This window comes from Schistocerca piceifrons, chromosome 9 (assembly GCF_021461385.2).
Source record: "Schistocerca piceifrons isolate TAMUIC-IGC-003096 chromosome 9, iqSchPice1.1, whole genome shotgun sequence".
Lineage (NCBI taxonomy): Eukaryota > Metazoa > Arthropoda > Insecta > Orthoptera > Acrididae > Schistocerca > Schistocerca piceifrons.
Window position 1 is genome coordinate 176,642,211 of NC_060146.1, and position 10,674 is coordinate 176,652,884.

The window sequence follows — 10,674 nt, forward strand, 5'->3', positions numbered from 1 at the left end:
AGAGGGAACTGACGCCATTAATCCTGCATGGACTTCCATACATCCGTAAGAGTACGAGTCGGTGGAGATCTCTTCTGAACAGCTAGTTGCAAGGCATCCCAGATACGCTCAATAATGTTCACGTCTGGGGAGTTTGGTGGCCGGCGGAATTGTTTCAACTCAGAAGAGTGTTGCTGGAGCCACTCTGTAGCAATTTTTGAAGTGTGGGTGTCGCATCGTCCTGCTGTAATTCCCAAATTCTGTCAGAATGATGCACAATGGGCATGATTTTATTTTATTTTAAAGATTTGTTACTACATTTATTACACAACAACATTCGCTGTTTGACAGTGTTGCAATTACAATGCCAACATTCTTTCTTAAGTTTATTGTTTCTCCTTCACAATTCTTGCTTCACCTGATCTCTGCGACAATCATACTGGAAGGCTGACATTCTCTTGCATCTGCAGATAGTTTATGCTGATTTTTTATCCTTCTTGGGGAGAGTGTCTTCTTCCCACGGCCCTGAACCTCTTATGCTTTGCCAGTTATCAATGTCAATCTGCTTCAATTTTTCGTATTCGCTTTCTAAAGTCACTTCACCAGGTTTCTTCATTTTTATGTTGGCCTTTTCGACTTCTTCAGGTTTTAGGGGCATGAACTTCCTGAATTTGTACGTAACCTCGGAAAATTCTTTTAAATCAAATGATCCAACCACAACCATCGTCACAAACGGTAGTCCATATCGCAGAAATTTGTTTTTCGAACCCATAACTTACACAACTAAGTTTTCATGATTGGTCAGACAGGATGCTTACATACGTGTCAGCTGTCAGACTCTTACTTAGATGTATCAGGGGTGCCATATCATTCCAACTGCACACGCCCAACACCATTATATAGCCTCCATTAGCTTAAACATTCCCCTGCTGACATACAGGGTCCATGGATTCATGAGATTGTCTCCACACTCGTACAAGTCCGTCCATTCGATACAATTTGGAACGAGACTCGTGCGACCAGGCAACATGTTTCCAGTCATCAACAGTCCAATTTCTGTGTTGACGAGCCCAGGCGAGGCGTAAAGCTCTGTGTCGTGCAGTCATCTATGGTACAAAGCGGGTCTTCGGCTACGAAAGCTCTTATCGATGATGTTCCGCTGAATGGTTCGCACGCTGACACTTGATGGTCCATCATTGAAATCTGCAGCAATTTTCGGAAGGGTTGCCCTTCTCTGACGTTAAACGATTTTCTTCAGTCGTCGTTGGTCCCGTTCTTGCAGGATCCTTTTCCGAGAGATTTGATGTTTTACCGGATTCCTGATATTTGCGGTACACTACTGATTTGGTCGTACGGGAAATTTCCCACTTCACCGCTACCTCGGACATGCTGTGTCCCATCGCTCGTGCGTCGACTTTAACACCACCTTCAAACTCACTCAAATCTTGACAACCTACGCTTGTAGCAGCGGTGAGCGATCTAATAACTGCGCCCCCACAGTTGTCATATAGGAGTTGCCGACCGCAGCACGGTATTCTGCCTGTTTGCATTTGTCTGTATTTGACTACGCATGTCTGTACCAGTTTCATTGGCGCTTCATTGTATTTAGCAATGTTGATAGAAGAAAGAATTATAAAACAAAAAAGAAAAGATGGCAATGAGATAAGCAATCGACGCTGAAAAAGTATTTAGGAGTAAATTTGTGCCTTTTGGCCATAAGCATGTCACTAAGATTTGGAACTGTGTGTGTTAATCCACAAAGACTAGTAGCGCGCATTCTTTTTCTAAATCTGCGCCCAAAACTACTTTTGATGACTGACCGCACAGGCATGTGTTGTTTCTGTAACACTAACAATTAAGTAAGTTAACTTTCACTGGTCTGCGTCATGAGCTGCATACCCGAGACGAATCGAGCGTAGGCGGAAATACCCGAATGTGCGATCTGGGAGGAGTACAATGCGGACGCCTCTCCCACGCTCTCTTTCTTTCTTTCTTTCTTTCCCCCACGAATTTCGTTCGGTCCGTCATGACACTCCTCACATTGCGAATTCGGCAGGCATGACAGATTTCACGTCATCGCATTGTCGCAAATCTCGTCCGCCACGGGTTCGTTCAAGCTGGCTCCCGCGCATTTGAACCCTACGAGTATGGCTGCGGCATTGCATGGGTGCCTTTCGATAAACACGGAAGGGTCTCCAGAGAGACGCGTAGGGGGACCAGTTTGTTGACTGAAAGAGGAAGGAGGTGCGGTCCCAACAGATCTGGTGGGCTGAGAGTCTTTCGTCCGAAAGGAATGCAGCAGAGGCGAACGATACAGGGCGATCCACAAGTAGCAGATAAAGTATTCAGTCAGCTATTCGTGAGATACTGCTAGTCGTGCGATGTAGGTTGCAACGGTTCACTTACCCGCCCCCTATTGTATTACACAACTGGCCATTAAAATTACTACACCATGAAAAAGACGTGCTACAGACGCGAAATTTAACCGACAGGAAGGAGATGCTGTGATATGCAAATGATGAGCTTTTCAGAGCATTGACACAACGTTGGCGCCGGTGGCGACACCTACAACGTGCTGACATGAGGAAAGTTTCCAACCGATCTCTCACACACAAACAGCCGTTGACCGGCGTTGCCTGGTGAAACGATGTTGTGATGCTTCGTGTAGGGAGGAGAAATGCCTACCATCACGACTCCCACTTTGATAAAGGTCGGATTGTAACGTATCGCGATTGCGGTTTATCGTATCGCGACATTGCTGCTCGCGTTGGGCGAGATCCAATGAGTGTTAGCAGAATATGGAATCGGTGGGTTCAGGAGGGTAATACGGAACGCCGTGCTGGATCCCTACGGCCTCGTATCACTAGCAGTCGAGATGACAGGCATCTTATCCGCATGGCTGTAACGGATCGTGCAGCCACGTCTCGATCCCTGAGTCAGCAGATGGGGACGATTGCAAGACAACAACCATCTGCACGAACAGTTTGACGACGTTTGCGGCAGCATGGACTATCAGCTCGGAGACCATGGCTGCGGTTACCCTTGACGCTGCATCACAGACAGGAGCGCCTGCGATGGTGTACTCAACGACGAAGCTGGGTGCACGAATGGCAAAACGTCATTTTGTCGGAACGTCATTTTGTCGGATGAATCCAGGTTCTGTTTACAGCATCATGATTGTCGCATCCGTGTTTGGCGACATCGCGGTGACCGCACATTGGAAGCTTGTATTCGTCATCGCCATACTGGCGTATCACCCGGTGTGATGGTATGGGGTGCCATTGGTTACACGTCTCGGTCACCTCTTGTTCGCATTGACGGCACTTTGAACAGTGGACGTTACATTTCGGATGTGTTACGACCCGTGGCTCTGCCCTTCATTCGATCCCTGCGAAACCCTACATTTCAGCAGAATAATGCACGACCACATGTTGCAGGTACTGTACGGGCCTTTCTGGATACAGAAAATGCCCTGGCCAGCACATTCTGCAGATCTCTCACCAACTGAAAACGTCCGGTCAATGGTGGCCGAGCAACTGGCTCGTGACAATACGCCAGTCACTACTCTTGATGAACTGTGGTATCGTGTTGAAGCTGCATGGGCAGCTGTACCTGTATACGCGATCCAACCTCTGTCTGACTCAATGCCCAGTCGTATCAAGGCCCCTATTACGGCCAGAGGTGGTTGTTCTGGGCACTGATTTCTCAGGATCTATGCACCCAAATTGCGTGAAAATGTAATCACATGTCAGTTGTAGTATAATATACTTGTCCAATGAATACCCGATTATCATCTGCATTTCTTCTTGGTGTAGCAATTTTAATGCCCAGTAGTGTAGCTACTTCTGTGCTGGCGCCTTACTGCAGTGCGTCCACCGGCTGTTCCGGTGGTCGAGTTCCTGTCCTCGTTTCGCAGCATTTTGCTGCCCTCAAGCCACGTCCACTTTCCAATATGTTTTTAACGTGAGTGCAAAGTGAAACTTGACTTCAACGCAGAATAACGCTACGGAAAGAGTACACAAGCTTGGTCACCGAATCAGTCAGTGGACACACGAGCACTACGTGACCGGTTAAGTAACGCGAAATATTTGCATCTTATCACGTATAAGAAATACAGTCAGTAATTTCAGACAATCATGAAAGGGTGAAGATGGTGAGCTGATTATCGCGAAACACTCATTGTGGCAGCTTTTTCTTGTTTTTTAATTTATTGGCCTTTGGCATTAATCATTTAGCCATGTAGGCTTTCACGGCCGGCGTCTTCATCAGTAAACAATTCCGAGCTAAGTTGCCGTGGTCGATCTGTAGAAATTCTTCTCCCTGACGTTTCGTTCTCAACTACGGAGAACATCTTCCGAGGTGAGTCGACGACTGGCTGCTAGGAGCTCGGTCCGCCGCTTATATGGATATCGTAGGGGGCGCCACCGCACGTCACGTGGCGTCGATGTGCAGCTATCTCTGGCTATCGTCTGTTCTCTCGATTGCAGGCAATCGATTGTCACGTGATTGATGCAATGTCGACCGCCATATCTTATCCAATTTTAATCCTTCTTCTTTACGATTAAAATTGTATTGATGTTTGTGGATTTCAATTGCCCCTCTATACATACGTGTATAATAGTGCGACGTCCTCGCTAGCACGCTTGTTTCACCAAATTTTATTTCGTGATCTCCATCCTTAAAAACATGTTCCGCTACTGCCGATTTGTCGATATGTCCCAAGCGACAGTTTCTTTTGTGCTCCGTCAACCGTGTATTGATGCTTCTTTTTGTAGTTCCTATGTAAACCCTGCCACAACTACACGGAATTTTATATACCCCTGGGGTATACAGGATGGTCCATTGATAGTGACCGGGTCAAATATCTCACGAAATAAGCGTCAAACGAAAAAACTACGAAGAACGAAACGCGTCTAGCTTGAAGTGGGAAACCAGATGGCGGTATGGTTGGCCCGCTCGATGGCGCTGCCATAGGTCAAACGCATATTAACTGCGTTTTTTCAAATAGGAACCCCCATTTTTTATTAAATATTCGTGTAGGACGTAAAGAAATATGAATGTTTTAGTTGCACCCCTTTGCACAGCTTTGTGATTGATGGCGCTGTAATAGTCACGAACGTATAAGTACGTGGTATCACGTAACATTCCGCCAGTGCGGATAGTATTTGCTTCGTGATACATTAACCGTCTTAAAATGGACCGTTTACCAATTGCGGGAAAAGTCGATATCGTGTTGATATATGGCTATTGTGATCAAAATGCCCAATAGGCGTGTACTATGTATGCTGCTCGGTATCCTGGACGACATCATCCAAGTCCCCGGACCGTTCGCCGGATAGTTACGTTATTTAAGGAAACAGGAAGTGTTCAGCCATATGTGAAACGTCAACCACGACCTGCAACAAATGATGATACCCAAGTAGGTGTTTTAGCTGCTGTCGCGGCTAATCCGCACACCAGTAGCAGACAAACTGCGCAATCATCGGGAATCTCAAAAACGTCGGTGTTGAGGATGCTACATCAACATCGACTACATCCGTACCATATTTCTATGCACCAGGAATTGCATGGCGACGTGTTTGAACTTCGTGAACAGTTCTGCCACTGGGCACAAGAACAATTACGGGACGATGACAGTTTTTTTGCACGCGTTCTATTTAGCGACGAAGCGTCATTCACCAACAGCGGTAACGTAAATCGGCATAATATGCACTATTGGGCAACGGAAAATCCACGATGGCTGCGACAAGTGCAACATCATCGACCTTGGCGGGTTAATGTATGGTGCGGCATTATGGGAGGAAGGATAATTGGCCCCCATTTTATCGATGGCAATCTAAATGGTGCATTGTATGCTGATTTCCTACGTAATGTTCTACCAATGTTACTACAAGATGTTTCACTGTATGACAGAATGGCGATGTACTTCCAGCATGAAGGATGTCCGGCACATAGCTCGCGTGCGGTTGAAGTGGTATTGAATAGAATATTTCATGACAGGTGGATTGGTTGTCGAAGCACCATACCATGGCCCGCACGTTCACTGGATCTGAGGTCCCCGGATTTCTTTCTGTGGGCAAAGTTGAAGGATATTTGCAATCGTGATCCACCGACAACACCTGACAACATGCGTCAGCGCATTGTCAATGCATGTGCGAACATTACGGAAGGCGAACTGCTCGCTTTTGAGAGGAACGTCGTTACACGTATTGCCAAATGCATTGAGGTTAACGGACATCATTTTGAGCATTCATTGCATTAATGTGGTAGTTACAGGTAATCACGTTGTAAGAGCATGCGTTCTCAGAAATGGCAAGTTAACAAAGGTGCATGTGTCACACTGGAACAGCAGAAATAAAATGTTCAAACGTACCTCCGTTCTGGATTTTAATTTAAAAACCTACCTGTTACCAACTGTTCGCCTAAAATTGTGAGCCACATGTTTGTGACTATTACAGCGCCATCTACCACAAAGCGAAAAAAATGGTCCAACTAAAACATTCAGATTTCATTACGTACTACACGAATATGTAATAAAAATGGGGGTTCCTATTTATTAAAAACGTAGTTGATATCCGTTTGACCTATGGCAGCGCCATCTAGCGGGCCAACCACAGCGCCATCTGGTTTCCCCCTTCACGCTAGACGAGTTTCGTTCTTTGTAGTTTTTTCGTTTGACGCTTATTTCGTGAGATATTTGGCCTGGTCACGATCAGTGGACCACCCTGTATACAGGGTGGAGAAAAATTGTGTCAAATTTTTACCATGGATAGCTGATGCCAGTAGGAACCATAATTACTGACGTTGTGTAGGTCGACAACGCACAATTTTTGAACTACGCTAACATGGCGCCACGTGCTCCGATTGCCCGCGGAACTGCCCTGTTGCCGAATGCTCTGGACAACGCATGACCGCGAATGCTTTGCCTGCCGTAGATGGCGATGCAGTGTCCAACCGCTGGAGTACTTGTCGTAGGTGCTTCCTCCAAGCGCTCGAGAACAGTCTCTCCAAATGCAGCATCCCGTCGTGTTCGAGTTCTTCCAGCATCACGGTGATATCCCGCTAGCGAGTCTGTGTTGCCAAGTCGCCGGTGAACTGTTGCAAACGTTTGCAGGTGTGGGTGGTGCCTTGCTGGGTACCGTTCCACACACAATCGTCGAAATTCATGCGCATTACCGTCGGCTATTCCGTAAACAAAAAACATATCTCGTTCTTCAAACGAATACTGTGCCGCCATGCTTCCTGTATGACTAAATCGCAGGCGACCTGTGTGTGCTCCGAAGCGAAGCTTACGTGTGAATGCCTCTGACGTGAGGTGGAGACAAACAGGAAGACACGTGTGTGTTATCACGTTGACGGGGCGAGGGACCTTTGTATGTGTGAACCGACAACCATAGATCTGCCCGTCAACCGACGAACGAACGCTAACAGGGCAATCCTATGGGCAATCGGAACCATGGCCCTTGCCGTTGGTGGGGAGGCTTGCGTGCCTCGGCGATACAGATAGCCGTACCGTAGGTGCAACCACAACGGAGGGGTATCTGTTGAGAGGCCAGACAAACGTGTGGTTCCTGAAGAGGAGCAGCAGCCTTTTCAGTGGTTGCAGGGGCAAACAGTCTGGATTATTGACTGATCTGGCCCTGTAACACTAACCGAAACGGCCTTGCTGTGCTGGTACTGCGAACTGCTGAAAGCAAAGGGAAACTACAGCCGTAATTTTTCCCGAGGGCATGCAGCTTTAATCCTTAAGGTGGCAGGGGTAAAACACAGGGAGCGAAAGGCTATTTACAATTTGTACAGAAAACACATGGCAGTTACAAGGGGGAAGCAGTGGTTGGGAAGGGAGTGAGACAGGGTTGTAGCCTACTCCCGATGTTATTCAATCTGTATATTGAGCAAGCAGTAAAGGAAACAAAAGAAAAATTCGGAGTAGCAATTAAAATCCATGGAGAAGAAATAAAAACTTCGAGGTTCGCCGATGACATTGTAATTCTGTCAGAGACAGCAAAGAACTTGGAAGAGCAGTTGAACGGAATGGACGAAGGAGGATATAAGATGAACATCAAAAAAAGCATAACGAGAATAATGGAATGTAGTCGAATTAGATCAGGTGATGCTGAGGGAATTAGATTAGGAAATGAGACGGTTAAAGTAGTAAAGGAGTTTTGCTATTTGGGGAGCAAAATAACTGATGATGGTCGAAGTAGAGAGGATTTGTAGACTGACAATGGCAAGGAAAGCGTTTCTAAAGAAGAGAAATTTGTTAACATCCAGTATAGATTTAAGCGTTAGGAAGTCATTTCTGAAAGTATTTGTATGGAGTGTAGCCATGTATGGAAGTGAAACGTGGACGATAAATAGTTTGGACAAGAAGAGAATAGAAGCTTTCGAAATGTGGTGCTATAGAAGAATGCTGAAGATTAGATGGGTAGATCACATAACTATTGAATAGAATTGGGGAGAAGAGTAGTTTGTGGCACAACTTGACAAGAAGAAGGGATCGGTTGGTAGGACATGTTCTGAGGCATCAAGGGATCACCAGTTTAGTATTGGAGGGCAGCGTGGAGGGTAAAAATTATAGAGGGAGACCAAGAGATGAATACACTAAACAGGTTCAGAAGGATGTAGGTTGCAGTAGATAATGGGAAATGAAGCTTGCACAGGACAGAGTAGCATGGAGAGCTGCATCAAACCAGTCTCTGGACTGAAGACCACAACAACAAAAATTGTGCGCTGTCGCCCTACACAACATTAATTTTCGTTCCTACTGGCATCAGCTATCCAGGGTTAAAATTTCATCCTATATACAGCATAGGCGTTAGAAATTACATTAATTCCAGGTAAAATTCACGGCACACCTTTTACATTCGCATACACAGCACTTTCCACGTATCACATCATCTTACGTTGGAATCTTTGTGTCTGACTTATAACAGGATACCGGCTTCTTCCAGAAACGAGCGATACTAATATAGTCCGTTGTGTTCAGCTGCCGAAACACATGAGTCACAGATGTATGTTGGGGAATTCCTGCTCTGGTCAAGGCCTGAAGAAACTTTCGGCTTTGTCTGCCATAGCGTGAATACCCTAGTATCACATGGCTTAGGTTTGCAATTTTAGTTGGGTGGACTTCGCAGTATGGAAATGGCTGAACTTTCATCCTACAAAGATATGAAGGATAGCAGCTGTGACACAGTCGGATGCACGCCGTCTAGATAGCTTGTCTTGGAAGAGCCAGGTTTTTCGCGGAATACCTGGCTGTATTGCGGCCTAATGTCTTCCTCTAGACTGTTATGAGATCTCCCACGTCTTTGATCGTTTCTTGGTGGACATTTTCCTTTACGCCAGCAACAAAATTTCTATGTGGAAGACATGTGTAGCACGGATGGCCATCGATCGACTTTGTTTCGCCAGACAGGGCGCCATTTCGTTACATGAGGTGCTGGTGTGTCCCTTGATCCATAATAACTGGAGACGTTTATGTTGAGTTGCACATTTGACTGACTAAATTACATCGAGTACATGGCGGTTAGTGTTGTCCGGCCACCCCTTAAAATTAACCGTACCAAATGCGATCCTAACAATCCCGACCCTGCGAAACCGCGGGACAAAGGCACCAACAAAAGACATGGCGGTTAGCGTCGCGAGTCCCACTGTTGCTTTTCCAGATTTCCCAGTGTACTCCTCGAATGTGTAACAACAAGAATATCGTTTGACGCATATTGAAGGGCTTCCTTAATAGCAAAAACTGCGGCAATGAAGATGCTGACGTCAACGAAGCCCAAGGTAGTGGCTTTCCGCAGTAGTCCGTAAACTCCTTACCCTCTCCTGTTTTGATGCCATCAGTGAATATTCTGACAGATGGGGGCCACGTTGATGCAGCCAGACGGGAGACGTCAGTAGGAGTCAAAGTCCGATCCGACCCTCCTCGTACTTCATATTTCAAACTAAGTGCAGGAGGTAGAGCTTCTTTTACGACGAGGGGTATCACATATCTTCGCAGCCTGAAACCTTTACCTTGGAGGGGTACCCTCCTCCGAATCCTATCCATGTATTCATTGTCTTGAATGCAGCAGTTAAGAACCGCTTGGGCTGCTCTACTGAAGATGAATTTCCAAGGCAAGACAGTTCTCTGGAATTGAAGGGGCACCTCCCTTGCCTCAACCAAAAGCCTATTAACAAGTGTAGGATTCATTGCCCCACGACGGATGCGTATGGCGCGGAACTGCGGAGTTTCAGTCTTTCTTAGTACAGATGTCGAGGCATTGCCATATAAAGTGCATCGACAATACAGTATCTACATCTACATTTATACTCCGCAAGCCACCCGACGGTGTGTGACGGAGGGCACATTAAGTGCCACTGTCATTACCTCCCTTTCCTGTTCCAGTCGCGTATGGTTCGCGGGAAGAACGACTGCCGGAAAGCCTCTGTGCGCGCTCGAATCTCTCTAATTTTACATTCGTGATCTCCTCGGGAGGTGTAAGTAGGGGGAAGCAATATATTCGGTACCTCATCCAGAAACGCACCTTTCGAAACCTGGACAGCAAGCTACACCGCGATGTAGAGCGCCTCTCTTGCAGAGTCTGCCACTTGCGTTTGCTAAACATCTCTGTAACGCTATCACGCTTACCAAATAACCCTATGACGACACGCGCCGCTCTTCTTTAGATCTTCTCTATCTCCTCCGTCAAC